Genomic DNA, 21,246 nt, shown 5'->3' with positions numbered 1-21,246 from the left:
AGTGTCCACGTTTACCAGCAACAACTTTTTGTCTTCTATCATATCCCTCACAAAGTGATACTGAACATCAATGTGCTTTGTCTTTGAATGATAAGCAGGGTTCTTTGCCAAGAAAATTGCACTTTGGCTGTCACAGTCTATTCTTATAGCTCCATGTACTGACCCCATACTTGAACACAATCTCTGCAACCAAACTGCTTCCTTGCTTGCATGAGTGGCTGCCATGTATTCTACCTCTGCAGTTGATAGTGCCACTACAGATTGTTTCTTACTCATCCAACTGACTGCACCTCCAAATAGGTTAAACACATACCCACTTGTAGATCTTCTCTGATCCAGATCTCTAGCCCAGTCTGCATCAACAGAGCCACGAATATCCAACACTCTGTCCAATCCTGGTCTTCCTTGGTAGCACAAACCATAATCACTAGTGCCACACAAATACCTGAAAACCCGCTTCACTGCTGTCCAGTGCTCCTTCCCTGGTTTTGACATAAACCTACTCAATACTCCCACTGCATGTGAAATGTCTGGTCTAGTACAGACCATTGCATACATCAGGCTACTGACTGCACTCGCATATGGAACACGGGACATGTCCTCTTCCTCTTCTTGTGTCTTGGGACACTGTTCAACAGATAAACTCACACCTACAGGAATAGGAACCTTCACCGATTTACTATCCTGCATATTAAACCTCTGCAGTATTGTCTCGACATACTTCTTCTGGTTTAACCAGAGCTTCCTCTTTGCCCGATCTCTTTTAATTTCCATGCCCAAAATATAGTTTGCAGTACCAAGATCTTTCATGTCGAATTTGGAGGACAATTGGGTCTTCAAATCCTGGATAATTTCTTTGTCATTTCCAACCAGCAACATATCATCCACATACCAGACCAGATAAATAACACGGTCACCAATTAATTTAAAATACACACAATGATCTGCTTTGCTTCTGGTGAAGCCAAGTCCCCGTATAAATGTATCAAATTTCTGATACCACATCCTTGGTGACTGTTTTAACCCATACATAGACTTCTTTAACTTGCATACCAGTTCTTTCTTACCCTTCACCGCAAAGCCTTCAGGTTTCTTCATGTATATTTCCTCTTCCAAATCCCCATGAAGAAATGTTGTCTTCACATCCATCTGTTCTACCTCAAAATCAAAAGCAGCAGCAACAGATAAAAGTAACCTAATAGAAGTTACCTTGGCAACAGGAGAAAAAATATCACCAAAATCAATTCCCGACACCTGGGAATAACCTTTTGCTACCAACTGAGCTTTGTATTTTTCCACCTTCCCTTCTGCATTTGTCTTCTTTTTGAACACCCATTTGCTGCCAATGGGTTTCCTTCCAGCCGGCAACTCCACCAGATCCCAAGCCTCATTTTTGTGCAAAGATTCCATTTCATCAACCATGGCCTCTTTCCAGAGTTTTCCATCCTCTGAATCTACTACTTCCTTCATAGTTCTGGGATCATCATCAATAATAGACAGAGAAAAATTTGAACAGAAAGCAGAAGAACTATACCTTTATGGCTGCCTTCTTTCTTGAACTGATCTTCTCACAGCCGGAGTTTGTGGCTCTTCATCTTCTGATTCCTCCTCTGCTGCAGAGTCTGATTCTTCCTCCTTTAGCTCAAACTCTATCTTCTCAGGTTCCTTTGGTTGGACTTCATGTTTAATAACATCTTTTACCTCTCTGAACACCACATCTCGGCTGTACACAACCTTCCGTGTGACTGGGTTCCAAAGCTTATAACCCTTTAAACCATCCTTATACCCAATAAAGATGCACTTTTCAGATTTACTATCCAACTTGGTTCATTTCTCCTTTGGAACATGTACATATGCATCACATCCAAATACCCTCAGATGTGAAAGAGAGGGTTTCTTACCAGTCCATACTTCTTGTGGAGTCTTATCCTCCAATGCTGATGAAGGTGACCTATTGACCAAGTAACATGCAGACTGCAGTATCCACCGCCTCTGCCCAAAATTCCTGTCCTAACCCGACACCACTGAGCATGCTTCTTGCCATTTCCATCAACATCTTGTTCATTCTTTCTGCAACTCCATTTTGCTGAGGTGTATATGGAGTATTCTTCTGCCGTGCTATACCACACTTCTTACAGAATTCTTCAAATTCCTTGCTGCAAAACTCTCCACCATTATCTGTCCTCAGCACCTTTATCTTCTTCTCTGTCTGATTTTCCACCAGAGCCTTAAATTCTTTAAACCTGTCAAAGACTTCAGATTTCTTCTTAAGGAAATATATCCATGTATTCCTTGAGAAGTCATCGATAAATGATTCATAGTACACAGACTTACCCAGTGATGGAACCTTCACAGGTCCAAACACATCACTGTGCACAAGCTCTAATATCTGTTTCGTCCTCTTAGCACTAGAGGGGAAACTCACCTGATTCTACTTCCCTTATACACAATTTTCACACAAATCAAAATCCAGAGAGCTATTACTCATACCTTCTACCATACCTTTACCATGAAGTATTCGAAGGCCCTTCTCTCCAATATTTCCAAGCCTTTGATGCCACAACATGGTCTTCTCTGTAGAGACCACTAGATTTTCAGCTCCACTTTCAGGAACCACAGAACAGTTGCACCCATCAACAACAGTGCTACCTTGCAGCTTGTACAGAGTTCCAGTCCGAACTCCCCGCATCAATACTAGTGCTCCCTGAACCATCTTGCAGGTATCCTTCTCGAACACTGTTTTTACACCTGCATCATCCAACTTGCTTACAGAAATCAGATTTCTGGCCAATGCAGGAATATGCAGAACACCCGGAAGTGTTCTAACCCTTCCACCTTGCAACTTCAACTTTAATTTTCCGCGACCAATGATTCTAGCCTTCCTATCATCTCCTAAGAAGACATCACCACCATCGTATTTCTCATACTCGCAGAACCACTCTCTATGGGGAGTGAAGTGAAAGGATGCACCTGAGTCAATCAACCATGCCTCATGATCTACATGTGTACTTGAAGAAGCCAAGTACACATCCCCACCTTCATCTGAGGTGGTTTTCGCCTCTGCAGAAGGAGCATCATCAGATCCCTTTCCTTTATCAGGAGCTTTAGATTTACAGTCCCTTTTGAAGTGCCCTTCCTTTCCGCATTTCTAGCACACCACCTTTACAGGTTTTCCTGGAGATTTAGATCTCCCTCTAGATTTAGATCTCCCACTCGATGACTTATTTTTGTTTCTATTCTGGGACTGTCCTCGTACAGACAAGGCATCACCATTCTGGCTCTCCATATTTTTCTGTCTCATCTCCTCCGTCAGCAAGGCTGAGACTATTTCATCAAACTGCAAAGCAGTTGCATTGCTACCTATTGCAATAACCATACTATCCCACGAATCTGGTAGAGAGCACAACAAACTGATGCACTTATCTTCTTCTGAAATTTTAATATCAACAGACGCTAACCGACTTACCACAGTATTAAATGCATTTAGATGCTCTGTCATTGAGTCTCCATCTTTCATCCTCAGGTTATACAGCTTTTTCCGTAGGAACAGTTTATTCACCAGAGACTTAGATTGGTACAAAGTCCCTAACTTGTCCCACAAATCCTTCGCCGTAGCTTCCCCTGATACATTCAACAATACTGAATCTGAGACACACAATCGTATTGTGCTCTTTTCCTTTCGATCCAACTTCTTCCATTCTTCATCGATCACTCCCGTTGGTTTAGTATCTGGATCTACCACGATCCACTGATCTTTATCCACCAACAGATCCTCCATCTTGAGTTTCCACAACTCAAAACTTTGACCATTGAACTTCTCGATCTCTATCTTTCCGCTACTCACCATCTTCTTTCACCACCAGAATCGATCTCGCAGATCTCCCACTAAACAGGGTCTACCACAGGCTCGAGTGAAACCCCTCAGCAGCAAATGCGTCCCCTTGAAGCCAAAACAACTCTGATACCAAATGTAGGTTTTAACCCTGTACAAAAATTACCTGCATACGAATTCTAAAACACAGAAAATAAACAATGTGAGAGCATAACACATAAAACACATATACACAGAGATTTTCCCCTGGATCCCAAAACCGGGACTACCAGCTTGATTTTTCATTATATTCCTTTCAATGTTACAATACATATTTATACATGCCGAAGCATCCAATACCATGGACCGAAAACCATCGTGTCCAAAACCATGGACCGAAAAACCCTAGGTAGGTTTGCCCAACCTAATATAGGGTCCAAAAAAAATTTTCCCGGGGCAGCGCCCCGAACCCCGTAGAGGGGGCCTACTCGCCCCCCTCAAATCCCCAGACAGGGGGGGCTGCACCCCCCCCCCCAACCCCCCGGTTCACTACGTGGGTTAGTCATGGAAAGAATATAACACAACCCAACAATAGGTGACAATGGGTTATCGCTCCATTCTTTCCACTCGAGCTAGTAGTTGCTTTATACTTATAGGATCCCCTCCTAGGACCCCTACTAGTTTGAGCAGTAACATTTTTGGCGCGGTTGTCGATGAGGAAGCAATTCTACCTCGTTTGTGAGTTATTGAGGAATTGTTTCAGAAATGACATTTCAACTATTCCTCTGGCAACTCCATTCATTGTCCAATCCCCTAGTTTGCTTGAAGGTGACAACGTTCCTCCTTTAACTAGGGCTGCTGCAAGGAGGGGAGAACGAACTCCATCACTTGTTAGAACTAGCCTTCTCCATGAATTTGAAAAGGTCGGTGATCCCACACCCAGTATGGCAACAGACTCTAGCACTGACCTAAACCAAGACCAACCCAAAGTGTCATGAAGTAAGAGGCATTTAGTCAGTGTCTTTGCACCTTCAAATTTGAGTGACAATCCTAAGCTTTTACCAGAGAAATACAATAATTGTAGAAATTTTGAATAATAAACACATATTCAACAGAGATTATCCCGATTATACACTATTGCAGAATACATGCATAATACATAACCTCCTCTACGTTGATCATCAATTTGCAGAAGCAGAAACAATAACATGCTCACATAGAAGCATCAATCACACATATCAACACAGTATTTTCCCGGGGAAAGCATCTCGCTAAAAACCCCAACTATCTGTATATTATATTGATTGAATCATGTAACATTACAAAGTACAATGCTTATCACAAGCAATCCAGTACCAGCTCCACCTGTTACACACAATACAACTCAGATCTGATCTCCAAATCTATTCCACTGCCTGCCTGCCTCCACAGCTCAATACCTTCTCAAGAATGAATGAGAATGGTTTACCAAACTCATATTTAACCTCTAAAGAATCACTCACACTGGGAAATACGTGAGCAGAGGCTATAATACTTGGTATTGGCCAATTCATTGGCATACTCAATCCCTTTGATTGTGCAAATCATCATGCACAACTATAGTCACAACTGAACATGCACTGACATGCAACTGAGTTAACTGATGTATTCTATAGTTGCATTATGAGTTAATAATTAGTTTAACAACTCATCATTAGTCTATTTGCAGTTAGACTAATTACAACTAGTTTAACCAAGTCAAACTGAACACAACTCCATCAACTCTACAATCAACTCCACCAAACTCAACTGATTGAGTTCTAACTGAAGTCATGCATGCAACAACTCAACTGACACACAAAGAAAGTGTACTTCCTTCTGACAGCTGCATGTGCCACATCTGTAGCTCAAACTGAAGTGCTCTAAGAGAATAAGATCAAGTTTATAGTCCAAATATTATTGTGAGACAATAATATTTGACTTTTCTATTTTTGACAGCCAGTCTAAAAATAGACTTTGATCACTCCTGCTGTGATCACTCTTGCTGTGATCACTCCTGCTGTGATCATCCCTGCTGTGGTCACTCCTGCTGTGATCATCCCTGCTGGGATCCAAAAATAGAACTTGCGCCATAATTTGCCTACGGGCCCACTTAGTGAAGGCGACTCTTTTCACTAAGCTCCATCATCTTGTTGCATTCTCAACAAGCATTTCTTATTGTACACTTTTCAACACTCCCTCTCAACAAGAAGGGCTTCCTCTCAAACCCGATCCTGTAACTCTGGAATGTTCTCCATGCAACACATCTAGCCGGTCCACTTGCTCTGTCATCAAAGTCTCTGACTGCTATTGCCTCTGTCGACTGAAAACTCTGCATCTCTGTGCTCTTCAGTATCTGACTGCTCTAGCCTCTGTCACTTTGATCTTTGACTGCATCTGTGCTACTGCTAGTTCTATCTCCCAGCATTGCATCCGCACTGCACCTCCCAACTGACCTCCATGTTGGGCTAGAAACATCCTCTGATGCTGAAGCTCTACCTACTGCTGACAAGTGCTCACTCTCTGACATCTGCACTACTGCAACGTCTCCATGCATCTCGCACCATTTCACACCTCTCTGTGCCACCTAGCACTGTGCAAAACACTTGTGCCTCTCGCATTGCTGCAACCTACTAGCTATGCACTGTCCTGTGATTCCCTGCACTGTCGCTCTCTCTGCCGCTCCATCCGCATCTGTCTCTACCCAATCAGTCAGTTCCTGCTACTACACATCGGGGCTCCCGTAGCAAGGTCTCATCCAAGAGGTTGGGTACCTCAAGGATCTTGCCCCTCCTCCTTGGGACAATCAATCCACATCACCCCACCTCCTACCTGGAGGTATGGCCGCATGTGATCCCTCAGCCCACCTGGCTCGAAGTTTCCCCCTACTGGAGGTCTCTGCATGAGTAGATGTCTCTATTTGATCTCCTCTCAGCTTCCCTTGTTGTGGCTGCTCCACAACCTCCTGAAGCTGCTGCACCAATTGTGGCTCCTCCACAATCGTCTAAGACTTCTTCTGGCTCTGCATGTTGAGCGGTAATATACACTCCCTCTAAACCACCAAGTCTCCATCAGTTGCCTCACTGCTGAAGGCTTTGCATGCATCTTGAACCTCAAGAGCACATAGGTTCTTGACCCGTGAACCAATCTGCTTCACCTGTCTAGTGATGATGTGTCTAAGGAAAACCTTTCCCTTACTGAAGACCACATCATAGCCTTTGTCTTCCAGCATCGCGATCAACACCAAGTTTCTCTTCAGTCCTGGTACATACTTGACATCGGTCAAGGTAAGGCGAGCTCCATGCTCCCTCTGAAAAATAACCATGCCTACACCTGAGACACTATACTTCTCATCATTACCCATCCCTATGAGTATCTGGAGATCTTTCTCCTCCAAAGTACTGAACAAACTTTTGTCACTGGTCATGTGGAAAGAAGCTCCACTGTCAAGAAACCAACCACTTCCCACCATGGATGAAACCATGCATGCGAAGAGTGTGAAATCCAACTCAAACTGTGAAGCAAGTGCCTCACCTTCAGATCCTTCCCCGGATCCCTTCTTGGACTTCTTCTTTGGGCAATTAGTAGCATAATGACCCAACTCATGACAATGAAAGCATCTCACCTTCGCCTTGTCAACCTTCTTCCCATCATTGGAAGAACTGGATTCGGAAAGAGAAACCTTCCCCTTCCCCTTCTTCGCCTTACTCGCTAAGGCACAGTTCTCCTCATCCTGCATGGATGAAGAACCGTCTCTGGTGCTCCGTCTGATCTCCTCTTGCACAAGATCTGACCAAAGTCTCTCCCATCCTGGCAATTTCTCCCGACCATTGACAGAGTCCTGATAGGAATGCCAACTCTTTGGAAGAACAAGGAGAGAAAATCTCACCAAGTCCTCATCATCGACAGTAACCCCCACACTTCCCAGCTCATCTCGACACTGAGTGAACTTCGTGAGATACTTGGGCATACTGTCACCATTCTCGCATTTGATGTTTCTGAGTTTATCTTTGAGCGCCAACTTCCTCTGATTGCTCTTGCCTTGGAATAGATCTGTTAAATCCTTCCACATCAGATATGGAGAAGTCTTTCCATGCAGGCTGAACACAATGTGATCCTTCACGCCCTCCAACAGAATCCTTCGACATTTTGCGGTCTTCTTTTGCCAAGCATAAACTTGAGTAGCATCAGTAGGCTTTGGGACATCTGTCTCTATGAACTCCTTCAGCCCGTTATCATCCAATACTGCCTCCATCCTGTCCTTCCATGCAATATAGTTTGAGCTGCCCTCAAGGGCATACTCCAATCACAATCCTGTGAAAGACATCTGAGTTTTGACACCAAGAAAACACTGCTGCAAATTCAAATTCCATCAGCACCCAACTCAACTACCTCGAATCTAAGATTCGTGAGAACACAATATTTCTTGTACAGAGATCGAATGTATGGGCTTTCACTGGATATCTCACCTTCCAAAAGAAGAATGAATCCAGAGGCTACCTGGCCCGATTACAGACTCTGCCTGAAGAAATAGAATGTAAACACTTTCTGAATAGTAGATCAAATGATCAACAGCTCCGATACCATGTAGAAATTTTGAATAATAAACACATATTCAACAGAGATTATCCCGATTATACACTATTGCGGAATACATTCATAATACATAACCTCCTCTACGTTGATCATCAATTTGCAGAAGCAGAAACAATAACATGCGCACATAGAAGCATCAATCACACATATCAACACAATATTTTCCCGGGGAAAGCATCTCGCTAAAAACCCCAACTATCTGTATATTATATTGATTGAATCATGTAACATTACAAAGTACAATGCTTATCACAAGCAATCCAGTACCAGCTCCACCTGTTACACACAATACAACTCAGATCTGATCTCCAAATCTATTCCACTGCTTGCCTGCCTCCACAGCTCAATACCTGCTCAAGAATGAATGAGAATGGTTTACCAAACTCATATTTAACCTCCAAAGAATCACTCACACTGGGAAAGACGTGAGCAGAGGCTATAATACTTGGTATTGGCCAATTAATTGGCATACTCAATCCCTTTGATTGTGCAAATCATCATGCACAACTATAGTCACAATTGATAGCAATCTGATCCTCTAACACCTGTCCCTGCTGAACTGAACATGCACTGACATGCAACTGAGTTAACTGATGTATTCTATAGTTGCATTATGAGTTAATAATTAGTTTAACAACTCATCATTAGTCTATTTGCAGTTAGACTAATTACAACTAGTTTAACCAAGTCAAACTGAACACAACTCCATCAACTCTACAATCAACTCCACCAAACTCAACTGGTTGAGTTCTAACTGAAGTCATGCATGAAACAACTCAACTGACCCACAAAGAAAGCGTACTTCCTTCTGACAACTGCATGTGCTACATCTGTAGCTCAAACTAAAGTGCTCCAAGAGAATAAGATCAAGTTTATAGTCCAAATATTATTATGAGACAATAATATTTGACTTTTCTATTTTTGACAGCCAGTCTAAAAATAGACTTTGATCACTCCTGCTGTGATCACTCCTGCTGTGGTCACTCCTGCTATGATCATCCCTACTGTGGTCACTCCTGCTGTGATCATCCCAGCTGGGATCCAAAAATAGAATTTGCGCCATAATTTTCCTGTGGGCCCACTTAGTGAAGGCGACTCTTTTCACTAAGCTCCATCATCTTGTTGCATTCTCAACAAGCATTTCTTGTTGCAAACTTTTCAACAATAATTGGTTACCCAAGTTTAAGGGTGATGCTACCATTAGTGCCTGTGACCTGTTGAAGAATTTTATTGGGCCATTTCTCCTAGGTTAGTATTCGACGAAGACAGGATCAGGATGCTATTTTCCTTATGTTTTGAAGGACAAGCAAGGGAATGACACCCTTAGTCTTCCCCCAGGATGCATAAGAAACTCTGACCAATTTGGAGATATTTTCATAAGAATATGGTTTTGTGATGCTCAGGGAACTTTCAACATTGAAAATTTTTACCAGATAACTAGGGGAAGGGAAGACATCAAGGAGTTTTACCAAAAAAATGATAAGGTAGCTGGGGATATCCCTAACCATTTGAGACCCCCTGATGCTAAAATACTTGACAAATTCATTAAAGCCATGGGTGGTCATCTAACATATGCATTAAGGGATAAGAAACCTAAGACCTTGGCTGAGGCTAAAGAGTTAGTTATGGAAGTTGAACAAAACCTACAAATTTCCAAAATGGATGTGGATGAACATCCTAAAGCTAAGGTTGAAGTCAAAAAGGGAAAATCCAAGGACTAAACCGAAGAGACCCTTTTAGTGCTCCTTAAGAAAGTCGATAAGTTAACTGAGGCGATGAACTTGAGAGATAGACTCTACATGGACAAGCTCACCACCTTGGAAAGGGCTAAAAATTCAAATTATATTCCTAAAGGCAAGCCTTTCCCTAAGAAACAAAATGATGAAGACAAGCCAAGTTCATCTCAAGTCCCCAACACTTTAACTCCAACAAACGCCGTGGAACATGAATCATCCTCTGAGGATGAGCAAAGTGATGAGGATGAGAGTGAAGATGAGGAAATCAATGAGCAGGCTAATATCGTAGAATCCGAAGCCTTCAACATTTTGTTAGGTGGATCGTACACTCATCCTCCCATCAATGAAGTGACTATTAATGAAGAGAAAAGTGAGCCAATCCTCAACACCGTTGATAGTGGAAGATTTAAAGGGATTCAATATTTGCAAAGGAATAATGATGAAAACCCCACAACCTCCAAGGAAACCAACAAGAATGAATCTCTTCCTAAGAAGGCCCCTCCTGAAGAACCTCTCCTGAAAGAGCCTCCTAAGAAGGATCCTCGAAAGAAATTCAATTCTAAAAAGAATCCTCAAAAGGGAGAACCCACAAATAAGGATAAGGGTAAAGAGGTTGATCTTGATGTTGACATAGGAGCTCTTATAGGAAAGATGGCCGTGCAGGTTCCATTAAAAGAGATTGTGAAACTTCGATGACAACGTTGGCAAGCCAAGAAAACCCTTGGATTTGAGGAAGAAGACACACTTGTAGCATTGCAAAATATGCAACTTCCTGATTTAAACCCAGAGCATGAGCCATTCCTCCTCACCTTAGTGTCAATGACCTCCTATCCCATAACTGCATATTAGTTTCGAGGCTTCTGCAAATATCATGCCGTTAAAGGTCATGAAGCAATTGAATCTTAACATTACTCGTAGGTGCAAGGCGGTCTGTGGGTTCAATTCTCAACTTGTTGAAGTAGAAGGCCTCATAAAGGATCTCAAAGTTTCTTTGGCTATGAATCCTGATATATCATTACTCATGGATGTTGTGGTCATAGATATTCCTGACATATGGGGGATGCTATTATCAAGAAAATGGGGTGCCACTATGGTTTGCCAACTTCAAATGGACTCATCTTATGTCATCATTCCGCAGTCTGATGGGACTCCTTTCATTCTTTATAGAGAACCCATGTACCCTACTCATGTGGTAAAACCTAGGCCCATCCCTTATTATAAGATTCCTGAGACCAAGGAGTCGTCCTTATTCTCCCTTCTAAAGAGGTCCGTATCCTGAAGAGGCTCAATCACAAGCCAAGCAAGAAATGGAAGCCCAAAAATACTACAAGGTTGGGGATGTGGTCTTGGTAGACAAAAGCCCTGTGCCTGTCAAGATTCATGGAATGGTCGAAGAAGATTATTATTACATTGCCAAACTTAACGAAGAACTTTGGCCACAACCAGTCAAATTGAGTCGTATCACCCCTTTCCTTGACATTGTATCATATGCATGTTAGGGTAGGATGCATTGCATGCTAATTTTCTCATTAGAAATAACATCATATGATATTTTCATGATAGATTAGTTGCATTTAGATTAAAATTGCATAAAATTTTTTTCTTGTTGATTTTACGGCCTACTACTAAGCATGGGTGATCATAAGACAACACAAAAACTTGTTGCCTCGTGTGCTTGGTCTTTGATATATGCAAGTAATAGGTCTGTAGTCCCAAGAGATTGCTGGTGTTTTCATGATCTCCCTGTTTGAGTACGTTCATGCACTCTTCTGAGAGCTCATGTACCAGTTGGAGCCAAATGTTACCCAACACCCATGGGTGGTATCCATAGGAGAAATTTTTTCTCCTAGATGGTCCTCAACCGACAACCAACAACCCCTTGCAGCCACCAAATAGCTCGATGTGCCACTATCTCTGCCACCTGAGCTAGCCATGTGATCCCTCACCTGTCTGTTATGATCGTATGTTTGAAGGTGGACCTCCTGACCCCAAAGGTATGAATTTTCACTATGAAGTTTGGTAATTTTGTTTACTTATCACGAACACTTTTGGGCATGGATTAGTGGGGGGATTCGGCGGAAAGAGTAGGCTAGGTCTGTACTCTTGTCGCCTCTACCTGATTTGTTGGTTAACCTTGTATCCTAGTCCCTTGGGATCTCCTTTACTGACTACTAGCTTTAGGGATGGCACTACATGGGAAAGCCCGATTTTGGTTGCGTGGTCCCGCTTCTCGACACTATATACATCACTCCCCTCCATAAGGAGTTAGCCTCCCCCTCCCCTTGTCCACACCTTGGGTCGGGCCTGGAACGATGCCCCAAAGGTTGATGCAACTAAAAGAAAAAGAAAAAGCATAATTTGGTCACTTCAACAAGAAATGTACCATAAAATGCAAAAGATAGCCGAGACATACACATTTAACATGTGGGCAAAAGCCAAAAATGAGCTCTAAACCTATCATTATGGCCATCACCCTAGTTCCTAGGGTCCCTCATATTGACCCCTTTCATCCTTAAGGAACACATGATTGTCCCAACCCCTGGTGGGAAATGAACTACTCCACCTTAAATGGGGTAATCACTGCTATATTCTACACATCATGCTCTCATCCCTTGGAGCCCCGAGCAGTTATAAAGAAAATCAATAAAAGGAAAAAGGCATATGAAGAAGGGTGAAAAAACAAAGGTTGGGGGTAACTCATGCACCACGATTGCTCCCTCCTACATTCATACACCCAAGTGTGGGCTTCCCTTATTATGGCTACCCTTATACTATGGAATGTGGCTTGGAGCCTTCCCTTGATTCCCCATTCCATTCCACCATTATATCACATGCTACCTACCAATTGACGGATGTACCATGGAATTGCCGCCCCCTTTAGAGGTAGAAACCACTTAATAAAGTCCTTGGTTAAACCCCTTATTGAGCTTGGAGACACCTGTACATGCTAAAGCCCACTATGGAAGGGAATGCCACCATGAAGTTTCCATTTGATTCCATGATTTGTAAGCTCTTTTACTCATTTACTCTAATGATTTGTTGTATTGAAAGGCAAGGGGATGCATTGGATCTTATACAGGATTGCAGGTGGGTCTCCTTTTAGGGTTTTGTCTCCCTATATGGGGTCCAAGCCCTCCAAAGGGTCATATTGGCACTTGTAGGGTGAGCGTTGAGAGACATGAGCCTCCACCATAGCAGAGAGCAGATTAGCCACTTCATGGATCCCTAAGCACCATTCATTGATTGCTGGTGTTCGACCTTTTGGATGAAGATGATGCACCTGGACCACCTTGCCCAGCCAACTTCACACTTGCACCACATACTTGGAAGATGTATCAGGGCCCAGATGAGCACGCGTCTCACCATGGGAGACAGAGGGAAGGCTCATGTCATCATTCTAGCCTTTATAGATGGTATACAAACATTATTGATTCACTTGGAGAACCATGAGGATGTTATTGTTACCCCACACCCATTTGGGGATTACCACATTGGATTTGCTTGAGTATTAAGGGGCAACCCCTTAGATCACTATGTTTGGAGCTTATTTTCTCACATTGCAACACTTTGGACTCCACTAGACCTGCTCAACGGCCCAATGACTCATTGTATTGACTATTTGCCCTCTTGAGAGGCTTCATTTTTGTATTATTGAGCTATCTTGATGGGCTTGTCACCAAGTCATGTTACTATTGTACATTATTTTATTATTTGGGGCTTGATTAGGCCATTTAGGCTATTCGAACTCCCTTATGGATTGTATAAATAGATGAGAGACTCATTCATTCCTCTCATCATCTCTTGGATTGGATTAGTATCTCTTGAGAGAATTTCACATTTCCTTGTGGAGAACGGGTTTGGTTTCATGGATGAATTTTGATGTTTGGTTACTATCTCTTGATTTTGGAGCTTCGAATTATGTCTTGAATTGATGGTTGGATAGACTCATTATACATGTAAGTGCTCTTTTCCATGTTTATCTTTACATTTATCTTGTCACATGAATAATGTATGGAATTTTCGTTCTCTAGATCTGAAATTGCAGAATTTCGGACTTTTGATGTGTTGCATATATTACCAGTGTCTTGTATGGTGAATGAATGTTCCTAGAGGTAGAAAAATCATTGATGTTACCTTGATAAGCCATAAAATCTTGCACATTGAGTTATAAATACCTTTGGTAACCGAGTTCATGCCCTAGATGCTATGCGAAGTTGCTTTAGGTCTCCTTGATTGGGTAAAGGTTCTCCAAACTTTGAAATCACATTGACTCCATCTCTCCCTAAAGGCAAGGCACTGGTCTAGTCCTTTGTGGTCAGTTAAACAAATACCTTTTCCACCTTTTTCTCCTCCATTCTAGGCCCCTAGAAGGTATCCTAGGGCATCAAGCGAAATCTTTTGTAGCCATAAAAAACCCTTGACAATCGGTCCACAACTGTGTTGACATCTTCTCAAGGGGTTTGCCAAGTTTGAGCTCAATGACGGTGGAATCTCGAGATATTGTAAGCCTTAGCTTAAGGATCATTCCTCTCGCTAGGTTGCTTTGGGTTAGTGTCCTCATTTGGATCATTGCACTTGAATGTCAAAGAAAATTACTCCTTTGATCCTATTCTCCTCCCTAACCTGGTCAAGCCTCACTATTGTCGATCAACTCGATACCTTTGACCTAGTTTGGGCCCACTTGGGTTCTTTGTGGTCCCACAATTTTGTGACCCAAATTCCACAAGGATTACATAGAAACCATTTCTCCTTTGGGATCCCAAGGTCTAGGATACCTCTTGTGAAGGGATATTCTCCAACCCAAAGCCTAGGTATCGCCTTAGCCCTTCCTAGAGAGCCAATCACCTTGCTTCTAAAGCAAGCAAGCTAATTATCTGAGCCTCTCTTGTGAATAGGCTTTAGGAATTACTTTTCATCCCATCATTGATCTATCATTTCTAGTGATTCCTCTCATACTGGGACTCTCCCATCGGGGAAAATCCGTAAAGAGCAGGGAGCTTTAGCTGAGGTGATAGTGGGCTATTACTCCATTGTTGTCACTTGATCTAGTAGTTGCTCTATAAGATCCCCTTCTAGGACCCTTGCTAGTTTGAGCGGTAACAGACACCAATCTAACTCTCATTTGCATTTCAAGCTTATGATAAAATATTGAGTAGGCCGTAGGGGTCTGAGAACTCTTAGACAGCTTAACAGGCAGCTCACTATTTTTATGGCCTTGAACTAATATATTTGTGATTGTATGTGGTTTGAAAAGAGTCTGAGCATTCCAAATTTGCAACTTGTGATCTTTTCCAATTATACCAGCCTTTTGAGGCTAGGCCACATCCTTTGAAGACCTCATTGCCTTGATTAAAAACCCCTTTTGGTTACTGGAATACATATCAGATCTGAAAATAAATATGTTGTAGACCCTAAGCACAAAATTGACATCTGATTTGACCCAAGATTAATCTCAAGAGTTTGGTTACCATTTTGTGCATATTTGTATGACTGGGTTTGACTGTTAGAGGACTGACATTTGCATTGCAGAGGTCTGATAAATTTGCAGTGATGCTGATATTTTGATTCTGAGGATCTAATATTCTTGGTTTTGCAGGGTTATTATCATCAAAGTGTCATCATAGGAATAGATCAATAATATTTGACAATCTTTCGATTCAAGAGTTGCTCTTCATTTCCATTAAGTTGGGAACTTCTTCATCTCTGTCTTCATTTCATCAGAGGATTAATAAGAGAGGTTTCAGGTTGTCTCAAGAACATATATTTTTGAGGAGATCTATTTCGTTATCATTATTAAAGAGCCCTTCTCTCTTGTCTAAAAAGGCCTTTTCCACTGTAATATCCTTTTAATAAAATCGTCTCTTCTCTTGAGGGAGCTTAGAATTCATTTCCTAGGCATCCTTTCTCTTCATTTAAAAGGGAGAGCGAACTCACTAACTCTTGCTAACTTAAGATCAAAGCACCAACACTTGCATATTCAATCATTGCATCTAACTGCATTTTAATTTGCATTTCCTGATTTGACTTTCCAGAAACAACCATATTCTCTATTTTAATGGCTGTCTCTTGTGCTTCTCTAATGTTTTCTGGATCATTCTCTCTAATTTGGAACCCCAACTCTCTGTTAAATGCGTTGAGGTAATAAATGAGAATTACTGCTTTGGGAGGTTTAATATCTTGATGTAGTTTTGGGTAATTTGGTTAAAACTCTTGTTGAACTCAATGGCTTTTTTCATTTCTTTTGGCATTGGTTAGGGCAACCAAAAAATATTTTTTATTTTTTGTGTTCTTCCCATTTTTCCATGAAAAGTTTTGATAATTGGTGTTAGAAAATCAGAAAGGCGGAAATATTTCCTTCATGTTGATAATTACTTGTGTTCTTATTATTTTCTTTAATGTTCTTTTATCTTTGTATCATCAAGCAATCATCAAAACAAAAACATGAAGATTAGTGACGCCAGATGAAGGCTCTCAGCCAAGGCTAAAACCCCTCTATAGGGGAAAACCCAGTCAAACTCTTCCACTAGTAAATCAAATTGATATAGACCAAGACCTTAGACCCAGAATACCTTCCTCCTCCACAAAGTCAGCCTTCCAAGATGATTCAACAAACTTCAATAGTATCTTCTTGTTCAGTAGCTATAACTCAACAACAATCCAGAACTTCGACCCCAACAACTTCATAATTTTGGCCCCCAGCAACAATCTAGAATTTCGACCCCAACTATTTCAAAACTTCGGCCCAACAACTTCGCAAATGTGAGATAAGAAGAGAGAAAATTTCGACTTCTAGTGCTTGATAAAGTCCTCCTTTTTCGCTAGCCCTTTCCTTCTTGTTCCTTGAATTTCACACCCTTTTCTTGTCCCAAAAATTGCAGATCAAATTTGATGAGTGAGTGCTCCAAATGAGGTCAAGTTGTTGCGTTTATATAGGAGGTTATGCCCCTCAATTAGGCTGACTTGGTGGAAGAGGCTTAGAAGACCTAATTTACATCAAAATAAATTTGTTTCTTGATTGACAATGCCTAAGAAGGGTCTATCACATTATGACATAGACAAGGACATTTTTCATAAACCCTAGAAGCCTACAATGAAGGCTTTGACCTATAAATCATTGACCGAAGCATGAAACCCAATGCTTTAATAAGTCAATTTCTTTAATAGTAAAATTACTTTTTCTTTCGTTTGACAAATACATTACAATTATGAAGACCAACAGTAGTTACATTCTTCAACACTCCCTCTTAACTAAGGAGGTATGCATAATTACATATATACATAGGTACATGAAAGATCTCAAAGTGATATACTCTATGAAGAGTCACAACACACACAATGCTACAGATTAGATACTTGACCAGGGTACTCTAATCGGGTGGCACTAAGGTGAACTCAAGCTTTAGCCAGTATAGGTACCATCAAGCTTTTAAGCTCTATCACCAACCCATGGATCTAGGTGTGTATCTAAGGTCGAAGCTCCATGTCCAAGGCCACCCTCCCTACTTCGAGATTTAGATATCAACACATAGGCCGACTAGATGTCCTCCCAAGCATCTCGCCATAAGATGCTTTTGTTGGCATTATGATGCATGTATTGTATTTGATGGCAACCCACTCATAGCAGAACACTCACTTGTATATGGTAACTAGATGAATCTAGCAAATAGATGAATCAACAGGAGAGATACTTGACTAGGGTACTCTAATCGGGTGGCACTAAGGCGAACTCAAGCTTTAGCCACTATAGGTACCATCAAGCTTTTAAGCTCTATCACCAACCCATGGATCTAGGTGCGTATCTAAGGTCGAAGCTCCATGGCCAAGGCCACCCTCCCTACTTCGGGATCTAGACATCAACACATAGGCCGACTAGATGTCCTCCCAAGCATCTTGCCATAAGATGCTTCTGTTGGCATTATGATGCATGTGTTGCACTTGATGGCAACCCACTTGTAGCAGAACACTCATTTGTATATGGTAACTAGATGAATCTACATAAATAGATGAATCTACTAGTAAACACAAACCTTCGAGGTCCTTAATCATTCTGATGCTACTTATATCATCATCAAGTTATCCAAATACAACTTGTTGGAAGCTTTCTTCTTCTTTCATTTATTCAATAGCTCCAAATACAACCTCAATACTTCTCAAGTCTTTGTGAACATCTATCTGTAGACTTTCATTTTTCGGTTTCATTCTTACTTTAAGGTATTCATTATGATTGCCATAATATGCCCTCCCTCTCAACTGGGGAGATATACCTTCTTCTTCTATCAAGCTCCCTCTCAACTTAGGGAGATTAAAAATTTCATGACATTGGAGAAACTTCATCTTTTTAAGGCTTTAGTTGTTTCTCATGGCATCAAGGTTATCTTGATCATCATCATTCTTATAGCTTCCTTCATCATGCTCATCATTAAAAACATTTTCAGTATCTTGAAGATCATGTACCTACAAAACTTTAATAGCAAGTACAACCAAATACAAATTGAAGCATGAAGTTAACTATATCAAAATCATGTCATTACAATGGAAGTATCAAATCATTCATGCTTTAAATACGTAAACCTATTTAGGTTCATAATCAGGAAGGGTCACATCTTTTATATTCTAGACTTCAACTTCTTGCTAGGGTTTTGTCATAAACCCTAGACTCCATTTTCGAGACACAAAGCCTTAGATATCAACAATTTAATCAAATAACAATCCTACTATACAACTAAGGTTTCAACAATATACTTTTAGAATTACTTGTTAAACTCTACTAGGGTTTGTTGCAAACCCTAGATTTTATCATTAAGGCTAAATCATATCAATAATCGAAAACACTATCATCATGTCCTAGAATATCAATCTCTCTTAGGGTTTTGTTACAAACCCTAGATTTCACAAACTAAAACATTAAGTTAGCATACTCGCATATACATATCTAGGATCCACTAGCATTTCACATCAATATCAATTAGGTAAACCCAAGACACAAACATCAATACATCGAAGTTAGATATACGACAATTTTCACTGGGCTAGGGTTTTGATCAAACATACAAACATACATCTAGGGCTTCATTCCTAGGATCTTACTATAACTATTACAAAGGTTTTGTTCATAAACCCTAATTCACCAAACCCTAAAGATCTAGGGTTTCAATATATAACTTAGACATTAACAAAAAACCCTAAAGAACTAGGGTTTCTATCATAACAATACCAAAACCCTAAACATCAAAAGAATAGGATTTCTAGACTTCATCAACAACCCTAAGTAGACTAGGGTTTCATAATCAATACCCTTAGCATCAAAATGTTAGGGTTTATTAGTGAACCCTAAAGGTTAAGGTTTCACAAGAATGATCAAATAAGAGACCATATAATGAGGGTATATTCAATCTATCAATTAATCACCCTAACAAGAATCTTTAAGATTCAAAACCCTACACATAACGATGTTGTTGAGAAATCTAGGGCATCAATAGTTAGGTGATTTCTCTACTTATGATAATTGCTTGTGATAGTCTTTTTACTACTTGATTATGATCTTCTCTTCTTGAGTTATTATTGTGTTATTTTCATCAAGACAATTACCAAATCATGAACAATAAGGAGACAAGAGACACAGTATATAGGCTTGTCAGCCAGGGCCAAAACCTCTCACTCTTTGAGAGGAAAACCCAAACAAAATTCTTCTTATAGATCTTCAATTGACGAATACCAAGACCATGACAAAGACCCTTGACACTAGAGTCCTCCCAAGACCAAGTCACTAGCCTCCTCTCCAACACTGTTCTTCCTCTTCTCTTTCTCGACTTCCTTGAGAATCTCGGTCTCTCCTTGTAGGTTTGCAACCTTATCACAGAAAACCCTAGAAGACTTTCGCTCCTTGGTTAGTCTCCTTAAGAGGAAGACTACTTTCACTTCCTTACTCGGTCTCCTTGAGCAAAGTCCTTTCCCAAACTAGATCAATGCAAACTGTGGTCTATCCTTGCTAACTTCGGACTTGCGCTTTCTCACACGTGTGAGGACAATCTGGCCCAAAAATAGTCCTCTAAAGATGACCCTCTCCTTCACTATCTTCCTTCATTTCTCACTGCTTAGAGGATTCTTCTAAGATGTAATGCGCACTTTTTTGAGCCTCAACCTTGCACTCACTTAGCTATCTTCCCAACAACTTTTTCCCATTCACTTCTTCCTTTTTCCATCTTTTCCTCCATTAACTTGTTCAAATTATTGCATTACATGTCTTTTTATCATGGTTTGTTAACTATGCTAATGTTTGACTGTTTGATTAGAATTTTGGAACATATACAATAATTCCGAAGCTGTTCAGCAATTCCGCAGCTATTCAGAGATTCCGCAGCCTTTTTGTTGTTTGATATACTCCACGTGTCTTCTCAAAGAATGGGCCACATGGGCACGTTGGGATGGATGTACACATGGATCGTATGCTATTGGTTGAGCCAAACCAGTAACGTATGCCTTTGGTCAACGCAGGTGTCCCCTCGGTCAAACGGTCAAGTTCCAAACGGTGGCATGGGAGCCGTGAGCAGCTGAGACACGGAACCATAGCTGGCACTTCCTCCACGCCACGAAGACAGCAAAAGACAGGATCCAAACATAGATTTACTTCCCATGATGACCGTTTCCTCTAAACGTGCACGGAGTTGCCTGCGTGTTGCTGCATAAGTTAATTAGTTAAGACTGCGTGTTGCTGCGTAGTTAATAAGTTAGGCTGTAGTTGCTTAGTTCACGCAGAGGGTAGTTTGCCCCTGTGCTTATAAATAAAGCGTGTGCCAACGCTTATAGATTAGCTTTTTGAATATTGTAAGTGCTGTGCTTATTTTGTTATCAAAACTCTGTTTTAGAAGGCTGTTTCTACAGCACTTTTTCACTATATTTTGACATGCTGGTTTTATAAAAGAAGACTGTTTCTGTTCACCTTTTCGTAGCTGATCTTTAGCTGGTTGCGTGGATGGAGGGCCCCCATCTATGACAGCCTGTGTACATAGTGTTTGATTTCATTTTCCTGCCTTCAGCAATTTTTATTTCTTTCATCATGTATAATAGTGTACAGTTTGATTTCAT

Source organism: Pinus tabuliformis, chromosome 2_1 (assembly GCF_031772625.1).
Source record: "Pinus tabuliformis cultivar Carrire ecotype Pingquan chromosome 2_1, CPIR1, whole genome shotgun sequence".
Classification (NCBI taxonomy): domain Eukaryota; kingdom Viridiplantae; phylum Streptophyta; class Pinopsida; order Pinales; family Pinaceae; genus Pinus; species Pinus tabuliformis.
Note: the sequence above shows the minus strand (reverse complement) of the source record.